Genomic DNA, 22,858 nt, shown 5'->3' on the forward strand with positions numbered 1-22,858 from the left:
GCTTGGAACTGAGCATTGCTTGAGATGAGGAAGAGGGAAAAAAAGCCAAGGCTGAAAGAAAAATAAACCAGAGTGAAGCAGAAGAAAAACAAGAGCAGCCAGGGCTTTAAAAACTGTGCTCCTGAGCTGACAACTGAAGTTTATGCCTTGAAATATATGATAATAAGGTTTTATGGGAGTGAGCCCCAGGGACCCAAATGTCTCTCTGTAAACAACGGACTTCAGGGAAAAGCCAAGTTTTGAGTAATGTACTCAGTCTCTACTGATGATAAAAAAAAAAAAAAAAGGCAAAAAGCAGTGAAGACAGGAAATAACTCCCTTTATTCTAACTGTAGAACCCTGAGTTGCAGCAAATGCCCTCTGAGGGCAAAGCCAATTGACAACCAGTGTAGAAATACAGTTGTCCCATGATAAGACAAGGAATTAAAGTCTCAGCTGCCTCAAAAACCTGAGGTTGTATGAACAGAACCTAGTAAAGTGCTGCCTGTCCACCCCTAACTCATGGGCAATCTATGTCCAGGGACCGAATGGTTTATCGTGCAGTGCGGTTCCAGTGGAATTACTGGAGGCATGTCAGAATGATCGACTCCTCTGAGCATGTACTCTTTATCCCCAGTGCTGCAAAGGGTTAAGCCTGAACGTGCTGCCTGTTCCCACTGGTCCACATTTCAGGCCAGGTTACCTACAGGGATATTACCAGCTGAAACTCCAAAAGCAGTACGATGATTTCCTTTGGAGACTAGGGTCAGGTAAAGCTCAAAGGTAGCCTTAAGCAACAGCTAAATGATCAAAGTCCCTGGTGTACTCTGAGACTAAATCAGGTTGCCTTTAAAATTCTTCATCCTCAAAGACAACAGCTCTCTCTTCTTCATATAAATGTAAGGCCATGAGACAGTGAGGAGCTATTTCTATAGGCATTAGTTCCACCTTATATATTAAAAAGGTATTTGTTGTGCCCTAATCACTCCAGGTCCAGGATCATAAGGGACCTCGTTTCTTGGTGGGAGGCTACAGTGTGAAAGGTTACTCAGTCTTCACTAGCCTCTAGCGATGCTGGAACACCACACATGGGGCTCCTCAAACAGGAAGTCAAAGCCAGGCCTGACCCCTGGATGAACTCAGTGCATTTTCGGGCAAGGGGCCTGATGAATCTCCAGGGACAGTGCAGCTCTGTGCCTCCGTGTCTGTGTGTGTGTGTTTACTCCTCTGTGTGCGTGTGTGGAGGTGTGTGGTACTGAAGGGAAGGAGGGTGTGAAGGTTCTGGATAATTATGAAAATTAGATCTTTTACAGCAGGCTTCAAGCTCAATTTGGGCTGACAGCTCATGAACAGATCATCTGAAGTCTTAATAGGCCAATGCTGGTTCAATAGTTGTGTGGTTAAATCATGCACATTTGTGCCACAGCTGACGCAGAAAGCAGACCCACATGCCTCAGAGGGATCGTGCGGATGAGTCTATATTTACTGTTCTTTCTCTCCGGGGCAGGCCGAACAAAGCAAAACAAAACACATCTAAAATCATGCCTACAACTCTTGCCACCGAAGAAGTATTTTAACATTCTTTTCACTATAAAACATCTAGTAGTAGAAATGATACATGATTAATAAAGCCATTCTAAATATACTTAACATTGATGTCCTTCCAAAATATTTCTGAATCCAACAATAACAGATACTATCTTCTCAATCAAAACCAACTGGCTGGGTCAAGGTGGGAAATTTTTTTTTCTACTTTCTAGTTACCTGTCCCCAAAGCACGGACTCCCCTGCTTTCATGCTCCAGTGGTAGCTTTGTAAAATGATGTCAAGATATCCAGGCCTCTGACACATCCTGAATTCTACAAGAATGTGTTTCCTGAATATTCCTGATAATGGGCTTAGTACTAAAAGCGTTAATGAGTTTGGGTAAAACAGCATTTCCTGCTTAAAAGGAGGAAAGAGTCCAACATTAGAAGCATTTTCTTCTTATTTTTCTGTGTTTGCAGTAACAAGCTTCTCCTCACAGCTTCACACGGGGGAAGGGATAAAACAGTATCACTAACCTGCCTGGCATCTGGCTTCCAGCAGAGAGAGAGAGGCTCATCCACCTCACCCCTCAGGCTTCTTTAACTGAATTAGCCGTATTAAGTGCCTTGGTAGCCCAGGGAATGAACGTCGTCGATCAGTGCCTGGGAAGGCATGTTTGGAGGGTATAATTCTGCCGGAGGAGAATGGACTCCCCAGCACATGGGCCTAAACTGCAGAGAAACAGAGCCCTAAATCTCCAGCTGCAGATTTACAGCCTCCATTCTCCTTCTTTACTGCAAATACAATCCGGCAGTAATGGTCTAACACAGCAACACCATCACCAACTGGCTGATGGCTCGCATAAAAGCAATGTCAACCAAAAACTATGAGTTTATAAAAGGGAACAAACCCTCAACAGTGACAAGAACATGAAACCCATTAACAATTTAAACACTCTCCATTTTTTATTTCCTACCTTGAAGCTATTATTGCTGATAGAAAGCTTCTCAGTGGAGTTAACCACTGCAAGGGAGGGTTAGGAAGCTAGCTTAACTCCTAAGACAGGAGGTTATGTGGTTTGAACCATTTGATGGTATGGTTTGAACCTTTGCTAATAAGAATGCCACCTGGTAACCTGTAGCTCAGAAGAAGGTCTCAGAAAATTCTAGGTGTGATAGGATCTCTCCTAGCAGGCCTATCAAATTATTCTCAGGGATCACACTGAATAAATATGGCTGCATTAGACTTACTGGTCTATTGAACATACCAAGACTTGGGCCTGTACTGTAGAAGAAATGATAGAATGTTTTTTGGAGAAACTTCTGTAAAATCAAGGATCAAATCTTGGCTTTATGATAGTCAGTGCTTATATGAGGTTTTATTTCAGTGATAGCTCTAATTCCTTGAAGGGACATTGCCACCAGAATATTTCTACTTTGTGAATTGACTATACCTGGGCTATGATGTAAAATGCAACTTGTCATACACTATTACCTTCTAGGCTTTAAGTAATCAGGTACAAAGATTATAACCAATCTGCCCAACTTAACTACAGGACTCTTCCATTAAAACAATATTACTATGGAATTCTCTGGGGAAAAATGCTTGAGCAAGCCATCTTCTCCCCAACTCCTTCCAACCAGTGAAAATGAAGATAGGACCTTAAGGAGGTATATAAGCCCATCATTGGGTGACTCACCCCAAAACAAAAATTCTTTCCTCTGTTCTTTAAATGACTAACCCAATGGCAATAGCAAAGCCATTCCTTTTGTAATTTTGAGCTTTTTGTGTATGTAATTTGGTAAATAATTCATCTTTTGGAAATAGAATTGTAGCACTAAAGAGAAAGAAAGCTTGTTTTTTGCAAAGAAAAAATGGCTATGTTGAATATGGTCACATATATTCACACAAATAGTGCCAATGAAGTTAAAGCTCCTGATTTACATATATTGTGCTGATTATTTGAGCAATTTAAGATAAAATTTAATCTGTACTAATGGGCCTGGGGGAAGTACAAATAAAACTGAGAAATAAATACTTACTTTGCAGTAAAATGAATACCATCTATATATATATAAACACCAGTTTCAGTGATGCACTAGATATTGTATTGTAAGAATATTCCCATATTTTTGGCACTTTTGAAATGCATTACTTCACAAAGAAATGTCAATCTATCTGCAAGCTCTCTTAACCTGGGCTAGTTTTAAGAAAGGGATCATGCTGCTTTTGCTACAAGTACATAAATTTTGAACTGAGCAGACATTGCACCTGTTGGTTTTAAGTGTCTTCTTCTCCAAGGAAAGGAAAGAAAAGAAACGTTGAGAAGGAAAATAAGAAAAGTTAAATAAAAGACAAGAAACAAGGAACTAACATTATAGAAGTTATTTTCCCCCCCAGTGGGAAAGGAAATCAAGCTACAGTAATTCTCATTATAATAGTGTTATAAAATGGTTAGCTTTAATGCCTGTTAATGACCAGAGCTAATATGGTTCTGCTTTCAGTGTGAGTAACGCTTAGGAAGTAGCAGAACGCATGGCAGCTTTCTGGACCTATACGATCAACTCCAATGAAGCCTTTTCTCCAGCTGAGTCATAACCATAAATACCACCCCATCCCCACATTCCAGTAACAAAGTCCTTCCTTCCTCCCGCGCCCCTAAACAAAGGGGACAACAGTGTGTTCGGTGGGAACATCTTGAAATAAGATATCGCTCCCCAAATGGAAGGAAGTCACAGGGGAGATTGACGCCATAAAGGCAGTTCTATCCTATTGAAACGCCAGCAGATGGGGTCATAAACATTTCCTTCTCCCCTTGCTAACAGCCACCGAGTCAGCTTCATCTTTATCTTTATCTTTATCTTCCTGTCAGGTCATAAATACCTCTCACTCAAGCCTCATGCACAGCTGGGCCATGCCTGGCAAGTTTACTTCCTGTTAAGGGTTCATTTCAGCAAACATTTAGAAGTAAGTGGCGGGGAAGAAACCTGAAAACTCTACTGATGACACAGTGCAGTAAAGGAAACTTGGGAACCTTAGAGGATTTGCTTAAACTAAGAAATGACCAAACTGCCCAGCAAAATGCATGAAGAGCCACTTAAAAGAAGATACTTTTACAGGGAAAATGTCTCAGTAATCAGTTAAAAATTATACTTGTCACAAACAAACCAGCAGAAGAGCTGAAGAATGTCAGTGACATTTGTTATTTGTTCTAGAACCTCAAAATGCTGCATGGGTTCTTTCCGTTTTTTTCATGGGTCTGGAACATGGACCATAACTGTACACGATGGGAACGGGAGATTTCCGATTTCAATACAAAGTCCTTACTTAGCCAGAGGTTAGAGAAAGAATGCACCCCTTTACGTACAGAAGCTGGGCACATGGGGAAGGAGAGACTTTCTGACTTTCCTTCCTTCCTAAGGAGAAGTTTTATGCTTGGGAAACCTGAGGGACTCTTGGCAGCTCCAAAATAGTGGAATCTAAAATGGTAGAACTCTGGAAGACAGGGGTTATCTTCCTCTTCAACTTGGCTGGAGAAATTGCCCCTCTTGAATTTCTGGGATATTTGTGCTTTTCAAAAATGACTGTCATTTTTATAAAACACAACCTACAATCTGATTTTTAAAAAGCAGCATTTTAATGAACATTTTCTGATAAAACAGTTGTTTCCTTAAATAATGACAGGCTGCTGTTATAAGAAGTTGTTTCTTGCTCACACTGGAGTTGGGTAAAAGTGCCTTCATTACACTTTGAGAATGGCTGCTCTGTGTAACTTATTATGTAAAGAGAGAAAAATGAAGATAGCATGAATAAGTTTTCTAAATAGCTGTAACAAATGGGTTTGACTACTAGCCCTGACACTTTATTTTCTGTGTAAACTTGGGAAAGTTACTTAACTTCTCTGTGCCTCAGTTTTCTCATCTACAAAATGGGTTCAATAATTTTAAATGGTTGATTTATTTTCACTAAAATCTATTTTAGAATCATATTTTATGTTCATCTCATTTCTTATACATAGGATTTCATAACTTTCCTATTTTATTCCATTTCAGTTTCTTTTCTTTCATTGTGTCTAAACTACTTTTCTTCATATTCCCTTTCTCATTGGGTTTTACAAAGATAAAATAAACTAACCTATGTAAATCACTTGGGACAGAGCCTGGCACATTACAGTATTAACTTGCAACTGAAATGGAAGGCCTAGGTAATTTAGTCACCTGGATGGCATCTAAAGCAAAGGACAGTGATTACATTCTTAAAAAGCTTCAATTAGACTGAATAGTAGGCCTCAGACTGGCATTCAAAGTTTTCCATAAATCTGGCTGATTTACCTTCCAGTTCTCTCTCTTTTCATCCCCCTGCAATTAAGTAAACTCTGTTAGCTTGGACTGGCTGTTTCCTGAGCACAGCTCACATTTTCCCCACTCCTACACTTTTGTAGATGTAGCCCCTTCACTCTAGACTTTGCCACCCTCAATTTTATCCTCCCTCATCTCTACCTATTGAAATTCTAGTATCACAGAATTTCTCTCACTTTTTTTTCTATCCATCCTTTAAGGCCTGACTCAAATGCAGCTACTTCATGAATCATGGAGTTTTAGAGTTGGAAGAGTTTTAGAGATCAAATGATTTAATTTCTTATATTAAGACCAGAAGAGGTTAAGTGATTTGCCTAAAGACACCAAGCTACAGCTCAGACTGACTCCAGTTGAAGCCTCCCAGCTGTGCAAAGATCTCTGAGCAATTTCCGAGCCTCTTGGTCCTCCTCATCACTCTAATCTTAACCTGACTGGTCTCCCTGGAGTTGCTGCAGCGCCTAAGCACTCATCACATAACCTCCTGAATTGCAGTTATTTGGGTACATGTCTTAACTTCTGCCATGTCTCATTCACCTTTGACACCTCCATTTCTATCCCCAGAGGGCTTAGAACAGAGACTATAACGGGAGGAACTTGGTAAGTATTTGGATTAATGTATGAATGAATGTTTAAAAGGAAGGAGTTGAACAGTCTTTTCATCCCATTGACCCGTATCTCTCATCGCCTCAAAGTTCTTTCCAACCCAATGATCTGAATTGAACTATCAATTCTAGGCCACAATAAATAAATACTTCCATATTTGCAGAAAAGTTACTGGAAATTAATTGTCATTATATCTTATACATATGCTCTAATTCACTTGCTTCGCAAAAGTTTCTGAGCATTCACGTGCATTTCACTGTCAGGTGTGCACAGGAGATCCTGGAGTGATAATTTACCAAGGAAGTAGGAGATCAAACCCTACTCTCTAATTGGTTGCAATCCATTGGGAAGAACTATATTTGACACAACTAGAGATGTATGAACTAAGCACCTCAAAAGCACATATGTGATAATGAAGGCCATGGTACAACACAGAGGTCCATAGAGGCTGGGGATCAGTAGTTACCAGAGGAAGCTGCTGATACCATGTAGCATGTCTTATGTTGTCTCTTTTATGGGCCTCCAGTTTGCAGACTAAGCCCAATACTTCTGATTTGTTTCCCTATGTCACTTATTTTCCTTACTCAATGATTTAAGAGTAAGTTTTTTTTCCTTTTCTATGAAAGCTTTGGTTGCTGAGCAAGGTTTGCCTAAATACCATTACATGTGTACTTTTCCCACTGGGAACAGTAATAGTAACAGTACCTGAAACACTTAAAAAATTTCCAAGTGCTTTTATATGTCTCTTTCCATCTTTTTTTCCCCCCAACAAACTCAGGAGGGAAGTGTCAAGTGTAAACTATATACCACAGATGTAGATGTGTTGTATAACAGCTGTACATCACTTTGGCAACGTTTTTCTGCTTTATTTCTGGAATCCTCTCTTCATGAACTTCCCCAAAGGAGGAAAGACATCTCTCTATCAAAATACTCTGCTTACTTTCTTAATAACTCTAATCACAACCTGTAATTATTTTATTTATTGGTTTACTTCTTTATTACTAGTCCCCCCAATAGAATGTAAAACCCCATGAGGACAGGAACTTCATCTATCTTGTTCTTTCATTGTAGGCACTCAAAAAGAAACTGCTGAATAAATAAACAAATGAATCATCAACAATACTGTTTCTATTAAAGCAAATAGATCATAATGATAAAAGAGGCCAATGAACAGACCTCCTAGTGTAGGACTGATTAGCTATATTTTTACCCATTTATTTTCCAGGAAGGATGATGGTCTACAGAGGAACAAATAGTTCTCAGTTTTTAGTTTTTCCAATCCTTTACCAAATAATTAATTACTGAATGTTTTCTATGTATAGGGTACTGCATTAAGAACTGTAGGCAATAAGAAGTTTAAGATATAATCCTTGTCCCCTAGGATCCCATGTGATCACAACAATACAATAGTAATATAAGACAGTAAAGACATTCAGAATGAGTGGTGCAGTCAACATGTGTTCTGTCAGAGAACGATGAAACTGCCTTAGATTGGTGTGATCAGAAAGGGCTGTGAGGGGCAGGGGAAGGGAGGTTGAATTGAAGATAAGCTGAGTTTCCATCAATGCAAAGGGCTCAATAGAGGGCCTTTAAAAAAATTCTGTAACTTCAATATGCCTCAACATACCCCACGTTTAGGTAAGTTTAATTAAAGAACAGAAATAATCTGAGATTCTCCAATGGACAGTAGCTTGTCAATGTAAAGCAGTTCCATTAGACTATTGGGCTGGCATAGCAGGTTTTTAATGGCTTTATGTATGTTTAATCACACTTACTTGGTCTATCTCTCTCAGCTTCAGTCCCATTAGAATTTAAAAGGTCAAGTTTCAAAAGCCTAAAAAAGTGATTTAGAATAGAAATGCCAACTTAACCTTAACCAGGGCTAAACTAATGCTATAATAGTATTGAAAGTCGTACCTCATATAAAATACATGAGTGAAACAGGAACATTAAAAAACTTCAGCATTTTTTTCCTGAGGTTATATTAGAAGAACAGAATTTTAGTAAAATTCAGAATCACAATTTGAATTTTACTAAAAATACGGCTCACAGGTAACTGTTGACACATATTGCTTATCTGGGAGAGCACAGAGGCCCCATAAGCAAGTGAGAAAGGAGACCAGGTAGACCTAACGGCACGGAAAGGGAGCAATCTTTTGAAAATGACACAGATTTGTTATAGCCCTGAAGGGTAAGACAGGACCTGAGGAGCTTTTTCTAACACTTGCTGGTTGGAGCTGTTGCTTTTTTACCTGAAGCATCCCCTCACCTTCCTTGGTGCTGCCGTTTAAATATCTCTTGCCTTTTCTCACAAAACATTACTTGATTATAACTTTATAATATGTTTTATATTAAAATGACTCCAAACTGTTATAATCTATTATGATTTGAAAGATGGTATCTTTTTTACCCCCTGTCCTGGAAAGAGAGATGATTTCTTTAAACTGCCCCCTTTTACTAAGAGAAAAGGCAGAAATTAGCCAAAATACGTGATTCTCTCCTTAAAAAAATAATTCTGTGGTATTATTATTTAAAATCAGAATTCTGTATTTTTATAATCATCTCTGTTATATAAATGCCATCTTATCAGGAATTATAGTTTCATTTCTGATATTTCCACACCTGCAGATATATAGGAGATTAAAATGTGGCTTAAGAAATGTTACCATAAAGCAAGCAAAGTCCTGAGGGAGACGGCCTGGGCGACAAGTGACTTAGTATAAACGGAAGGTGCCAAATGGTAATAAAACCAAAATGGGAAATCATGAAAATAAAATAACTGTGCATTAAAAATATATTTGGACCAGCTCCTCTGTGCTGGCATTTTGTAATATTAACTGTTTAAACCTGCTTAAAATGAGAGCTTTGAGTTCTCAAAATCCTTTAATTTGGTTAAACATCCGCTACCCTGAAAGGGCTCCACAGAATCCCATAAAACATTATTTATCTGTGCGCGTTAACTGCACGATACTGTAATTTCCAGAATAAATGCTGGGTGTAAATTGTTGTTTATGTTGGATCCTGACTGTCTTTACGAGAAACAAAGTGAAAACGGAATCTTCCCAGCTTTATTTCTTCCGTTAAAGTCTATTCTGCAGCAGGAAACATGCCTAGTGGAGTTTCTTAATGAACACTTATAAAGCCTGTTGGTTAAAACCAAGTATATAGAATCACCTCCAAATGTATACCCTCTTTTATTCCTCATTCTTTTCATTTAAATCAAGTTAAATTAAAGTGAAAGTAGCACCATTCTCATTGTTATAGTTAAGGGTCTGTCAGCATTTTTATGCAAAGCCTGTTGTCACAAGCTTATAACTTGGAAAGGACAGGAAGAAAATTAAAAAGAATGCAAAACTTTAATACAGAGGAGCTTGGTCTGGAAATGAATTTTTATTTATCTTTAATGACTTTTAAAAGTCCATCTTGGGCAAAAGATACAGACATCCCAGTAATTTAAGACATTTGGTTGGGATTTCCTTGGTTTTCAAAAAAAAAAAAAGAAAAAGAAAAAACCAAAACTTTCAAAGGCATTTGAGCTACAAAATTGATTAAAACATGAAATTGTCTGTGTCCTTGAATTTTCTAAAGAATGTTAAATATTAGAAATTCCATTGTATCACCTTCCCACCTCCTGCCACAAACACACAACACATAACAAAAAATTTCCTCCCCGTCCCCTGACCTTTTTTTGCAGACAGAAACTTAAGCAAGGGGAAGTTAGGAGGGTTTCAAAGTCAAATATGGGTAGGGCTATATAAAATTTCAAGGTCCTCTTTTTGATTCTTTCCCTGAACACTTGGTAATTTTTTTCTTCCAAAACATCATTGCTAAATTCTAAACAAGAGCACACAGTCTTTCACCAAATGCATTAAGCATTCATTTAACATTTCTTCTGGAAAAAAGTAACTGCACAGATTTTAAGCCCAAGAATTTACTGTGCCTGTGCAGCAGCTGCTCTTACCTGATAAAATTGCGATGATTCTTTCTGAGCGATTATGACTTATCAGGTCAGTGACCAACAAACTATAAAATAGATTCTAACAGCCCCCAAAGGGTTGGTACAGACTCTTGAGTAAATAATATATGTAAGAGAGAAAGGACGAGAGGGAGAGAAAGAGATGCAGAGAGAAAGAGAGGGAGAGAGAGGAGAACACAATTATGAGGGCCCTAGTTAGTTTGTGTAGTTGATATAGGACAGGAGGACAGGATCCTGGATTTTCATCCTGGTTTTCTCACTCAGCAGTACTTCTTGAGACCAAGAAGTCTAGGAGACAGTGGTGTTTTCAGCAAGAGCAGAGGTCCCACAGCAGCTCTGTAGGATTTTCCGGTGTATGCTGTTTTGCCCTGGATTTGATATAAGCCACTAACTAGTTGTTACTTTGCCTGTGTTTATATATGTATCTGAAAAGACAGCCATTAACTCCTGGGAAAATCTACCAATCTTTATAGTGAACTTATAAAGAATAAGAGAAGGAATACAAGCATAGAGCATTACCATTTTTATGTCTTGTTCTAATTAAGACCTTAATGAATAGAACTGTTACTCAAATAAGTTTATATTGAATTTAAAGGAAATCAGGGAACTTTAACAAAGAAATTAACATATGATGATAAAAATGACCAAAGCTCTAAGACAGTATGTGTGTGAATGGGTACATATCTATGTGTGTACAGATCCAGCTACTTACAACCGCAGCCAATATAAGGGAAGAACTTTGATCTATATACTGTACTTAAGTCAAGTTTTCCTAATTGCATCAGCTTCCCTGGAGGTCTCTCTTGCTTTATTGCTGGCACTTCTGTCCAGTTTAATGGCATGGTTAGAGTTGTATTTGCTTTTCAGATCTTGAAAACTTGATACAAATTGTTTCTTAGATTTTAAGACCACAGATTTGAATGGTATCATTCTGGTCCCCTGTGGGGACACATCCCTGTGGTCACTCCTCATTTAAAGAATTGCAACATGAAGTAAGCATGGTAAGTTTTAGGTTGTGAGTTGCCCTAACTAAAGGGAAGTCTCTGAGTCTTTACCCCTCTGGAGTTTTGCAAGGTCAGAGTAGAAAGAGAGAGGCCTGAGGCTGAGGCATGGATGAAATGGATCCTCCAGTCCAGAGGATTCTTATGAGTCTAAGTCTCAAAACTTTAGGGACTGTACTCTCTTTTCTAGGACAGAACTTAGGTCTTCAAGTAGTGGCAAGGCTAAGAATGAAAGAGTATGGAGAAGGAGAGGGAGGAAGGAAAGATAAATGTAAAAACTGAGATGGTTTTCCAGAGATGAGTGTGGGATGTTTGCCAAACAACCATCACTATTCTTGACTCAAGACAGTGCTAGAAGTTTTATGAGCAATGGCTTCATTTCCCTCTAAAATTACACAAGTGGCATTTCTTGGTGTGATTTTATAGAGATCATATTATGGTTGCATTTTCTCCAAGGGGACACAAATTAGGGATGGGTTAGGATGTCTTCAGGAGACTTCTCTTAGGCGTAGGTGCCGGACTCATCTCTCCCCACCTAGCCAGGACCCTGCTGTGTTCTGTAATGAGTCCTCCTCTTCTAAATGACTATGGAAGGGACCAGGGCCAATGCCGCCTCACACCTTCCCTATCTGCCCCCACTCCCCTCTAGAGATCAAGAGATACGTTGGCTGCCACCAAGGGGAGGCAAAGGAGTCAAGTTCAGATAAACTTTTGATAAAGTGCCATAGCAACCCCCTCATCAGAAGGTACGAAAGGTCACACAGTTAAAAAAAAAATAATAAGAAAATATAACTGCTTTCTTATGAGGAAAATATTATGAGTTCTTCCCCTTTTTCAGCTTTTATGGAAGGAGATTCTGCCAGTTCTTTCAGAAAAAAATAAGAAAAAGTAGTTTTAAAATGAGATTATGCACCTTCAGGGTGCCATTAGGAAGTTTTACTGTACTGAGATGACATGAAAGCTCTGGAATTAATATCCCTGAGATGCTTCAAACCTGCAATAGCAATTATTGTACTACGTGTCCCTGGATAAATAATAGGGCCATTCAACTAATTAGCTTCAATGATTTCAGCTCCCTGTAAATTCTCTCTCACTCGGCTATAAAAATAACACTAGGAAAACTTTTGGTAAGAGAAACTTCTTTCAGGAAATGTTTTCTTTTCTTTTTTTTACCCCTTCAGTTCATGACGCACAATGTGTAAAGTAACTTTCATTCCTAATCCCAAAGCTAGAATGGAATATACAAAATTTGTACACTATTAATTGCCATTTGCTGCTACTAAACATACTGATTTAACTAATTCATGCCTCCCATATAAGATATAAATATTTTGAGAAGCTTAAACTAGTTTCTTGATACACAGTATAAGCAATCATATGTGAACAGAATTTAAACCCTAAGTGCACATATACTTTAATGTATTAAAGATAAAAGCACAAGTTACTTACAACTACACTTTGTTACATTATCAATATGCTATTTTAGAGAACTTTGACCACACGCTAGTACTCATAGCACATTTATTCATTTTTTCATATTTACTGGGTGCCTACTAGATGCAAGACATGGCGTTTCTTCCGCACGTCTTCTTGGAAGAAAAGTAGGTTTGCTTAAACTTGGTATTATACCCCTTAAAGTGACAAAGTTTCCCCTATACTTCTGTCCCCTACAAATATCATTAAATTCTATACATTCAAAAGGATAAAAATGTGACGTTCAATAACACAAGCAAATATAATTCTAGTATCATCAACAATAGTCTGAAAAGTCTATGGTACAACCCCAAGAGACCTGAATTTTCTTAAAGCTTCAGGTTTTGTTTTTTCTTTTTCCTTCGGGTAAGCTGTTGAGGTTTCTCCTTTCCCTTTCAGGGAAATTTCTCTACACATTGAAATGAAACTGAAGCTCCTCCCCACAATGGGCTGGTACTCCCCCTTCAAATGCTAAACGTCATCATGCAGAAGGACTAGTGAGAGGCAGGCGATGATAAGCTTCGTCCTTGGTGAAGAAATGAAGAGGAAAAGAGCCTGAAACTTCTTGGGCTTATCTTGTTTTTAATTAACAAAATATAATTAAAATTAAAGCCAGACAAAATGACTGGATCTTAAATCAGAATTATGTCTAAAAGTAGAAACTGCAGTCATCTGTTTGCACTCATTAGAGGTGACCTACGCTACTTTCTGGGTCTCCCATTTTGCTCCATTACTTATAGGCAAGTTCTTTTTTTATCTTTTAGCTATGTTGAAAAAAAGATTTTTCTTCTTTCTTACTAAATACATCTATAAAGACAGATGTACTGGACATTAGGATGAAGAATACAGTAACAGATTTTAAAAAGTCATGACCTTCCTCTGAAGCATTATGCAATGATTAAATTCAAAACAACTCCCCTAAAATTGGTAATTATGTAAGCTGACAAAGACTAACCTTTTAGCCAAAAATCTGAATGTTAAAAATTTTCCTAACTTAAGCAAAATGTGGCCAGAGATGATAGTTTTTATTATACAACTATTCTATGTTATTCAAACATTCTAGTCTCCCCATTTCAAAATCTACACCCTAAGAGCTCCCGAGGAGGTTTGTAATATCAACCCTCATAATTTTTCCTTCGAAGAGATCTGCAGCCTCAGCTTATGAGAAATGCAGTCGGTTTACCCTAGGAGAATATAAGTCATAACGTTTGTTTTAGAAATCTATTTTACCCAATATTTCTCAATGAAATAAATTGTATAAATGAAATAAAACTGACACCACAATATTTACTAAATTGCTACCGTCTGCTCTCTGCTTAACACTCTGTTTACCACTGGTTTCTCGTTGTTGAGTTAGCAGGCAAAAGAGCAAAGGAAAAAGGCGTCTGCAAAGAATGCATTTTTCAATCAATATAAATAAGGTTGTCAGACTTAGCATGGACTTTCTTCATACCCATGTATATTCTTCAGTTTACCAAAAGTTGTATGTGTGTGTGTGTTAGGAGTTCACACATGGAACTAGGTCAAGAAGATCCAGAGAATAGAGGAAGAGAGAAAAATCAAGTAAATCAATCCCATATAAACAATATAAATGGTCTGGTATTATATGATGAAAATAAAACTGTAAAACTAGTTAACATTCACAGTTGAAAATGACTATCGATGAGAACTGAATATTTAAATATGAAAACACTTAGCAAAAAAATTAAAATTTTCAGTATCAAGTGTACATATAAAAGGAAATAAAAATATGTGAAAGTCCCATAACAGTGTATGTTTCTTTTGGTCTGTGTCATTACACAGTCATACTTTTTTTTGCATTGATGGTCAAAGAAACTAGAGCTCAACCAGCATCCCAATCCTCCTCCTTTTCAGGACAGCTGTAAGGCAGTGTTCTCAAAGCCTCATAAAAAGAAACTCCCCTGTACTTTTTGGAGATGCTTTGATTTGTGGAAGAGCAGAATGGATCTATTCATCAGTGCTCAGAAAGTCTTCTAAAGGACAATGATTATCATTTGAGGGAAGGAGGGTAAAAATGGGGCAGGAGGCTCTGAGGGCTCCTTTGGCAATTGGAGGTGGGGAAGGAAGGAGCCAAGCTATAAATAAAAAATATTTCTAGAAATGGTATGCAGTTGATGCATTATTAATGATTGTGAAATATATCTCAACACGGAAGGGAGAGTGACCACATCTCAGATGGAATAGAGCCAGTATCACAAGACACTCGGTCCAAACACTGCTGGCAGTCTAGTGATTTTAGAAGGATTCAAAATTCCCCCTAAAGTCAAAGAGAGTTTTATTAAGTGTTCATAAGTCTACTTGATTAAGCACAAAGATGATAGTAAAGAACTGATATGTAATAAGGGGATGAAAAAACACACAATGCCATTTTGACAATCACAATTTTTAAAGCTACCAGCAACTGTATGAAATCCTAGCATATTGCAATTTTAAAAATATTTTATTGCATTTTAAAATCTCTGTCTTAAAACATTTTAAAACAAGTTTCGTTGTGTACTGAGTTTGGAAAGTATTGCAGCTTGTTGCAGGTCATAGAACACAAGGATTCCTGATATAACATACCCTGTATTAACCACTAGCTGTCTTCTCCCTTAATACATTCTGGGGCTCAAAAATGTTTGCCTTCTCTAATTTAATTGCACTCACAAATATGTATCCAAATAGTATCTAGCCATTTTATTACAAACACAAATCTTATATGTAGAGTTATGTAAAAAGTTACCATAATTATAATATTAATGTAGATATGGGTAAAGATGACCAAAACAGATGACAGATGGTCACAAACTAAAGGTTTACAATTTCAAAATGTAGTTTCATTTAGAGGGATGTATTTATGGTACATCCATGGGCATTCATAAAATTTGTTGGGAAGTCACGAGGGAGGAAGAGGAGTAGAAGGTTGATATACTCTTTTCTTTGCTTTTTCTTTCCGTTTCTTTTTTTTTTGCTATCTAGATGGGAGATGTAGTCCTGCTGACTGCATTTGAGGGTCTCTCACACTGCTCATCTGAACAATCAATTTTTACTGCTGTAGAAGATAATAATGGTAATAACACCATAGAAAAAAACTACCATGACCCATAACTGTAACTTATTACAGTCTTTTAAAAAATAACTGTAGTGTATGGAGCTTCTTCATTTCTTGAAGCAGAAAAGGAGCTGACAGTTGGAGCCTCGGAGACTGCCTATAGATCTCCTGAATGCGTGCAAGAGGCTGATCTACTCACAAAGGGAGAGCTGCTTGGCGTGTGGGCCACGTGGATGAGAAAAGTGACCCAACACTAGAAATTTGCTGAGGATAGTCACCTTCTGGCCTGCCTGTCTTCTTGCACCAAGTGCCAGCAAAAAGCTCTGTCAGTGTGACAAGATAGTGCTTTATCATCCTACACCAGGAAAGCCAGGATTCTTGGCCACAGTTATGTGCTTATGCAGTCAATCATCAGTATTCCCACCAGGACTGTCTTCTGTGGTGCTTTTGATACTGAAATTTCAAAGATCTCTGTTCACCTGTGTAACAACCATAAACAAAAACTCTTATAAAGCCTACTATCTATTATTACATTTGTCAGAGAGGATGCAAAACATAAAGCTTTATTTCATCCAAGTGCACAAATTTCCCCATACTTAACCAGAATTTACCTGGTTTCTATATAATGTGAAAGAATTGCCTTTATAAGACAAATTATATTCCAGACACTTTCAAATGAAGTGGCTTCACCAAGCACACCGTTTATCTTGAGATCTGGAAGCCTTCCTTAAAGCATGACTTTGCAACAAAGGAGTTTTAATGCCACTCCATTCTGTAATGCACTGCATACTAACAAGATTTATATACATTACTGGTGCCGTTAAGGAAACTTGAATGACTTGCAGTTTCTCTAGATGAGATTTAAAAAGAAAAAATCTTAAAAAAGGGTGTGCAGCATACAAATGCAATCAGATTACATTAGAAGTTGTTTAAAAGTACAAGCATAGTACTGCTTGTGTACCAGCCAGGGAACACACAGCAAAGATTTGTTTTAACTTCTCTTAGACAACCATTCTACAGTCACCGAACATAAACAACCATAAAGTTACAGCTGCTTTTAAAATGTCACTTAGGGACAAACTGTATAGATGGGAAATTAGATAGTACAGAATGGTTTCAGAAAAGGACTAGCCCTATACTCTGAACTGCCAGCTCTGCATTCATGAGAAATAATAAAATAATCCTCATCACTAACTATATGTTTTCACACATAGGTACATACATCTACAATGTGATCCAAATGATTTCTCAGAGTAACAATGATTAACACTTTCCAAAATGTTCTTAAAAATTGAGTCTAGTTACCCGGTTTGAAAATTGAGAAAAATGAGGTACGTGAAGTTTGGGAGATAATTAAAAATTTAGGCAGATACTTGGATGTCCATAATTTTTTAAAATGGGAGACTCTACAGAGCATGCTGCAAAAATGACTTAAGCAAAGGTTTCCAGTTAAATACGCTAAGACAGGGCAATATACTTTTAGTAGGCTGAATAAAATGTGGAATAACCTGCATTAAAAGAGCACATAACAATGTCAAATCTTTAAGCTTCCATCCAGAGGATTTGCAATAAAATGAAATCATTAGGCAAAGAGTGGTCACTGCTATGACGAGAAGAAAAAATAACTCAAAATTCTCATATCTATTATTATATTAGAATAGTTCACTTTCTTCTCTACATAATAACATTGGGCATTAAAGAGCCATTTATGCATACCTTATTATTATTTATGAAATTACAAGTACACACGGTGTCTGATAACTCATCTCTCTGTATTAAATAGGAACATCATACATTGTTTTTTAAAATGTCTGTCTTTTACAATGTGCTAGGTAACAGCTTTCCATAGCATAATCATGAATGCATTATATAATGTGCTTTATAAGAAGTTATTAAGGATTATGACTACAGCAACGTAAACCTAATATAAATATGAATAAAGCATTTAGGAATGGTATTTTCACTTAGACTGTTACCTACATAATTTGTAGCAATACAATTATCATAGGAGAAGACATACCACATTTAAAGATAAAGCTGTTTCCATGAATGTTAGTAAAAAATCTTATAATGTAGCTTTTTTTTTAAAAGCAATTTCACAAAACCCATGCCTTTAAAAACATGAGAAGAATCCACAATGCCACCTACAGTATTCTAGACAGCAATCTTGCCTTGCAGGAAAACAAAATCAGCTTTATTTGAAAAGCCAGGTGCATGTAAATTTCCAAACTGCAAGTAGGTGGCAGTGGAGACATTTCTGGATGATTTTTCTCAGATGGAAATGTAAAAGGAGGAAAAAAACCTCCTTAAGAACAAGTTACAAACATATTAAAATAAATAATGCCTTAAAATGTAACCTTCCATTGCAGATCACCATTAAGAGCTAATAAAATATTTGTCTTTAGGGACCCAAATCCTACCAATCCCTAAATGAAGACATTCATAGCATGGAGAGTGAGCAGCACAAATGACGAAATTAGGGGAAAATGGAAAGAGAGAAGGGTTAGACAATTATTCCCCACAATTTCAGAGTAAGAATTAGGAATCTGATGTGGACAAAAACTCCAAGGTTGGCAGCATGAAATACATAAATTTAAAACTAGTAAGTTAGCAATTTTAAAAGCCATTAAGAAATCTGTTTGAATGTAAATTCAAGAAGAAGGTGAATGAGTTCATTAGGCTCTGGTCTTTAATGAAAAATATCAATTGAATCCATCCAAAAACTGTTTACAACAAGAGGTTATTAAACAATGTAGACATATTTAAAGTGTGCTCAACTCTAAACAAACACCGAAAACATTAGAATAAAACCACCTGAATTGTCTTTCAAGGTTAATGAGTAGGCAGTTAGATTCATTCCATTCTCAGGTTTACCTGCAAAGACAAGCAGGATCATTACCTTGTATTATCAATTCAATCTAATTGATTTGACTTGTGGAGATCATATTAGAAACTGGAAAGTGCCCAAGAATAAACTCTGGAGGGGTGTGTGTGTGTGGGAATATAGATGGAAAGAAACAGGTAAATGGACTGTTAGAGGAAAAAAGAAAGTTAATGATGTTATTTACATAGAATCACCATGTGAAAAGAAAGGAAAGTAAGCATCCAGATCAAAGCTTTTCACACCATGGTTATCTCAAATCAGCTTTTCTCCTTGCCTTAATTGGTTAACCATGCAGTTAACAACAAAGGCAACCAAGAAGTCAAGGGATGCAAGAAACCTGGTGAAAACAAATGTCACATTCTCAATGCTACTGTTCCCCCTGCCTGGTACATTCTTCTTCTATTCATCTTTTAGGATTCAATTCAAAATCCACCTACTCCAAAATGCCTTTCAGAATCCCCCATGTGGAATTAATCTCTCCCACTCCAATAGTATTTCTTTTTAAACTTCTATTATAGTAATTATCACATTCCAGGATTAGAATTATTACATCTGTGCTTGGGTCTGGATGACCCCCCAACGTTTGTAAGTCTCAGGAGGGAAGGGGTCATTCCTTGATAATTTGGGGAAGATTTTTAGTGCCATGCTAAGACGAGAATGCTCTGTATATATTTATCTGAATTAATAGAAAGGATTACTTAAAACCGTATCTCAAAAAAGGACCTGTTTCAAAGCTGCAGATAGTAAGAATTCCGTGTTCTTTTGACCTAGAGAAGGGTGGCTTGTTCTGAATAGATCCTTATAAAGCTGAAGAAGAAACGTGGCACCAAGCTTTATCCTCTCCTTAGATAGAGAGAAGTCCTAGGAAGCGCAGGTCTGAGAATCATTAGTGCACTGGCCTCATAGGAACAGTAGGGGGCGCTTCACAGCTGAGTATCCTGCTGGAAGATGTGCTCAGACGGTGCGATGGGAGGAGCCTGCAGAAAATCTCGTCATTGTTTTGGTAAGCAGCAGGGGGCATAAGTCAGATCTCGCAGCAGTGATCAGAAGCTTGGGGTGGGCGGTGTGTGTGTATGAAAACTCTAAAAGCAAAGGTCACTCTGAAACCAGAATTTTCAGATTAAGGTAGAAAGTTCTGAGTTAATAGGGTTTGTTACTTAGATTTCCATCATCAAAAGATTTGGTATGGTTCTTCATTACCCTCTTCTGTTCCTCCCTCCCTTATGACATTAGAGGTTGCTCTTGTTTTATGGTTGGCAGTGCGGGGTGGGGGAAACCTCACACATGATGAAAGAATATTGAAAAAGTTCTGTAAAATCTCCTGTGAGAGAGCAAAATCTCTGGAAGTCATTCTTACTCTTGAAACAGTATTGGATCAATTTCATTCTCCTCCAGATAGCGCATAAAACTCAGCACCAGGCTATCTAAGTACAACCAAGTTTCAGTAAGGCTTCATTTCTTTCTGCCAAAGACCTACAACTTCTAATTGCCCAAAGTATGGAGACATTAATGTTGCATACAACTAAAAATATTAGGAGTGTGGCTGGGTATGCAGAAGGCAGAGGGCCTAAAGGAGGTGTCAGAACCTCTCACGTTGGAAGAGCGAAGAGAACCATCCACCTGCAGGACAGCCCTTAATTGGTAGGTTAGAAAATCATATTTAAGAAGGAGGAATCACTGGTTGAGTTTGGCTCCAAACCAATACATTTCAAATCGTCTTACTAGATACAAAGAGATAATAAAGTGACCTTGCTAAAGGCATATATTAAAACTGGACCAGGATGCAGTTTTAAGAACGATAGGAAACGCTAGGAGCACAGCTTCAGAATAAAAACAGCACACGATTTTTGGTTGGAAAACTGCAGTTTTGGATTACCTTAATCCACAAAATGTTGTCATTCACTGAGTTGGGCAATAGTGACATTGGATTTTTATTTATTTTATTATAAAGTATGATAGTATATTTCTGTTTGATGAGTAAAGATTTGAACAACCAAAAGAAACAAGTACATTATAATACCATTGCATAAAGATTTGATTTTCCTATTCTATTGCACATTAAAATTTTCTTATCCTGTTTTAAAAAACACACATAAAACAGATTTTGTGAACATATGTTTTATGAGTCAATGCAAAATAAGAGTGGTAAATCCCTCAATCACAGACATAATCTTTAAAAGATGACAGTTACTTCTCCTGTGGATTTTCCATGCTTTCCTGCCCCTCTTCCTTTTCCATATTTTGATACTTCATTGCACATAAACACTTCTTTTAGAAAGTGGGCAGACAAAAGAAGTAAAAGAAATGAAACTCAAACTTGATGATATGGATACTTTTAACATCACTTTGAAATGTTGTGAGGAGGGAATAAGAAGTTGAAATGAAAAGATAATTAAGAATTGGTATTAAATAAAAATAATTAAAGCCTAGCTTTCGTTTCAAAAAATATTCCATGTGTAATTTTTTTCCAATTCCTTTTTAAAAGTTTTGGTAAATTAATTGTGGCTAGGATGTTTCAAACTAATGCAGTAAGTATATTTTCACTTCAAAAACTTATTTAAAAGCATTTAAATTTCATTTAATATTGACTTTTACATTGATTCTTCAGCAAAGTAAGACCTTGTCATTAACTACCAGCAGGTGGTGGTATTCACAAACAGGGTACAAGAAATAGTGGAAGGGCTGTGAATATAACCAATATGTGGTTCAGATTTATGGATTATGGATTTTAAAACATTTTTAATGGAGTTGTCAGCACTCTGAAATCACTTCCATTCCCATCTGTTCCACGTGAATGTAGAAACTTGGAAGCTACCTTAAAATACGGGCCTGTAGACGGTTTCACACTAAGAACAGATCTCTTTATAAAAGAGAAAATATTTTTTATTTTTAAATATCTAAAATGTCTATACAACAACACACTCCAAACAAGCACAAATATTCAGACTCTTCCAATATTTTGGGAGCGTCTAGGTTTAGAATCTGGTCTATTGTCTATTCAGGGCAGACGTGTATCAAGGAGCACTAACTGTATACTTCAGCCAAACTAACCTGAGCCAATGCTGAATGGCAGGCGCTGTGTACACACAGTTGCTAGGGAGAAAATATGTACGTTCTTGTCTCCAAAAATAAAACTCCCAGGTTTCAGAGGATACAGAAGCAACAAGAGGCAGTGAACGCCAGTCATCGAGTCAACAGCTTTAGGGGCTTTAGGAACAGGCTGAAATTATTTGGTTTTGACCGCCAGATGACCTCCATTGCTGCCCAGTCTGATGGACAGTTGGACCATTAGTTCTTTCAACACACATTCTTTTCTTGAAACACAGACACCACTCTGCATTCGCACAGACTAAGAGAGGAGAGCAAACAAGCGTCTGAAAGGGACAGACAGAGATGTACATCCAAGGAGAAACTTCTGAACCAGCCACAACCCTTCGACTGGCCTAAGCCCTGGGGCTAAAGAAATTCATTCCAAGCAAAGAGACATCAGATAATTTTTCCAAAAAATCCTACTTAAAAATCTGACCCTAGACTACAATTAAGCAAGATTCTACCTAATGTGTGTCTAAAACAAAAAACATGGGAATGCTTAAAAGTGATTTTTTGGGTACTTTTCTAAAACAATTTGATTTGACTTGATCTTGAAAATCAGCACTATTACTTTTTTAATATATGGATCAGAAATGAAACTCTTACTATCCTACCCAACGTTAGTTCAAGCTTAATGCAATATTATTTTCCACTGTATGCTACCTACTTCTTTGTAATCCATTTAATGAGTATAATTCCCAGGCCACATCACTGTGGTGTACGAGATTCAAAATAACATTTTCTTTCTTTCTTTCTTTTTTTGGTATGCATGTATTTTGATGTGTGTGAATAGGAAATAACTTTTGGTCTTACTGCTCTTGCAGAACAAATCAGGAACTAAGCTTTGCTCTCAAACAATCTATTAATCCAAAGCAAAACAGAAAAGCACAAAGATTATATTCCAAAGAGACCCAT

At 37.3% G+C, this 22,858-nt stretch overlaps 1 protein-coding gene across 1 annotated transcript in view; it reads right to left on the minus strand.

Annotated features, from left to right (window-relative positions):
• Positions 1-22,858, minus strand: part of SKAP1 (src kinase associated phosphoprotein 1) — a 255,383-nt gene that overhangs the window by 85,894 nt on the left and 146,631 nt on the right. The gene's annotated exons all lie outside the window — the stretch shown is intronic.

Source organism: Camelus bactrianus, chromosome 16 (assembly GCF_048773025.1).
Source record: "Camelus bactrianus isolate YW-2024 breed Bactrian camel chromosome 16, ASM4877302v1, whole genome shotgun sequence".
NCBI lineage: Eukaryota > Metazoa > Chordata > Mammalia > Artiodactyla > Camelidae > Camelus > Camelus bactrianus.